The sequence below is a fragment of the Oratosquilla oratoria genome, chromosome 4 (assembly GCF_046742065.1).
Source record: "Oratosquilla oratoria isolate Oo_2021 chromosome 4, ASM4674206v1, whole genome shotgun sequence".
In the NCBI taxonomy this organism is placed as follows: Eukaryota; Metazoa; Arthropoda; class Malacostraca; order Stomatopoda; family Squillidae; genus Oratosquilla; species Oratosquilla oratoria.
The window spans coordinates 11253148-11255606 of record NC_134780.1 but is presented as its reverse complement, the minus strand read 5'-3'; the positions used below and the strand labels follow the sequence as shown (position 1 = coordinate 11255606).

At 38.7% G+C, this 2459-nt stretch overlaps 1 non-coding gene across 1 annotated transcript; it reads left to right on the top strand.

Annotated features, from left to right (window-relative positions):
• The first annotated feature begins 1462 nt into the window (after positions 1–1462).
• On the top strand, positions 1463–1534 carry TRNAE-UUC (transfer RNA glutamic acid (anticodon UUC)). Its single transcript has one exon. It is a non-coding gene; the product is annotated as a tRNA-Glu (tRNA).
• Positions 1535–2459: the final 925 nt, after the last annotated feature.

Below are 2459 nucleotides of genomic sequence, written 5' to 3'. Positions count from 1 at the left end.
ACCCAACGAGCGTTCCTCCTTTCCTGTATACTACATTAGGTATACACAAATAGGTAAACATACACACACACACACACACACACACACACACACACACACACACACACACACACACACACACACACACACACACACACACACACACACACACACACACACACACACACACACACACACACACACACACACACACACACACACACACACACACACACACATACACACCTCGTGGCGCAGAGATTAGAGTACACATCTCGTGGCGCAGTGGTTAGAGTTCCCGGCTTCCACTGTGGCGGTCCGGGTTCGAATCCCGCTCAGGGCTAAATTAATTTCAGTATCGCTACGCTGCGAGTTATTACTCCAACTCTCGGATGCAGGGTGTTGGTGGTGTGTGTGGGTGTAAGGTCATAGCATTACCCATACATCGGTCATATATGAGCCCTGAGCTCTCCTCCAGGAGGGAAATAGCCGTCGATCACGAGTCCAAAACGTGATCCATAACCATGGTGAATCACACACACACACACACACACACATACTTATATATAAACATAAACGTATACACATATACATACACATATACATATACATACACATACACATACACATATATAAACATAAACATAAGCATAAACATATACACATACATGCAAAGTAGACCACTTGGAAAAAGAAACTAACGAAGCAGAGCGCTTTCGTATATTACATCTTCAGTGCAAAAAGTACTTTTTGCACTGAAGATACAATATACGAAAGCGCTCTGCTTCGTTAGTTTTTTTTTCCAAGTGGTCTACTTTGCATAAGTGAACACACGTACCCGTGTTCTTATTAGCATATATATACATACACATATACATACACATATATATATACATATACATACACATATATACATATACATACACACATACATATATATATACATACAAATATATATACATACATACATATATATATATGTATATATATATATATATATATATACATATATATATCTATGTATATATATATGTATATTATATATATAGATATATAAATATATATATATATGTATATATATATATATATATATATATATATATATATATATATATATATATAATATAATGTAATCAGTTCGACTATACTGATTAAAGCCCCGGTCACACTATGACGGCTTAAGAGTGAGTTCATTTGTGTAAAAATGAGTTTTTTTTAATCTCCAGATGTCATATTACCTTTGCGTCATACGTTGAGAAGCTGAATAATGAACTAGAAGAAGTTAAACCTATACGAATATTAGACACATAGTTGAATTTAGTGAAGTCTAGAATACTCTAGGTGAAGTCGTCCAGCAGCTTTTCAAATTCACAACATTTGACAACAATCGTAATAGTGTGACTGTGGCTTAAGTGAAAGCAATGAAAATATGGCCATGATATACTGCAATTCTTGATAAATTTATAGATACATCACACCCTCATCCCATGTGGTCTAGTGGCTAGGATACCTGGCTTTCACCCAGGAGGCCCGGGTTCGATTCCCGGCATGGGAACATGCTTTTAAGACAAGAAACAATTTGTAAGTTCTTGTGGACCTTGCACGTCCCACTTTGACTCGTTTAAAACTCTCTCAGTCCTAATGAGTATCGATTATGCGAACCACGCACCCACACTCTCCCCACTGCGCCATCGGCAAACGCACTTCTCTCGTACTACTTCAAAACTACCTCTTCATATCACCAACGGCGTTCCATTGACACTCATAGAAGAAAACAATAAGCTTAGTGAAGCGATTTTATGTCACGAACTCCCTTCTCATAGCTAGGACGGAGTCCCACGTGAGGATTTTGGTCTTGGGAGTTAGGAGCTATCACTCACAGTAGATGCACTTCCTAATTTCTACACTATAATAAAGTTGCACTCTCTTGCGCTTGACCTCCCTAGCAGCTATCAGCCGCGTACACAATAACTGAGTCACTGTATATATTAATGTACCAATAGCCCTCCCCTTATTTATTTACTGTATGTATCACTTCACCAATCTTTCACTACATCCCATGTGGTCTCGTGGTTAGGTTATTTGGTTTTCATCAGGGAAACTTAGGTGAGATTCCCTGCATGGGAATGCCTTTCCTGCGCATAACATACAGTACTTTAGAGCCGTGGTTCTCAACCTATTTTCACGTGTACCCCGTATTTATGAATTGCTATTCGTTAACCTCGGAAGGGTGACTTCAACACTATATTTAATTGTTTCGTTTCCACTAAATAGTGGTGGCTTTTGGTTGACGGTCCCACTTGTGAACCTTCATGGCCACCTGGGGGGTTCATGGACAACAGATTGAGAACCATTGCTTTAGAAGATGCTGTAGACTTCAAATGCAACCCACTACCAGAGTGCAGCTAATAAGCTAAAACGAGAGAATCCGCAAAAATAAAGTAAGGTAGTACAGTACACTTTATTGTTCAGTCTAAAAG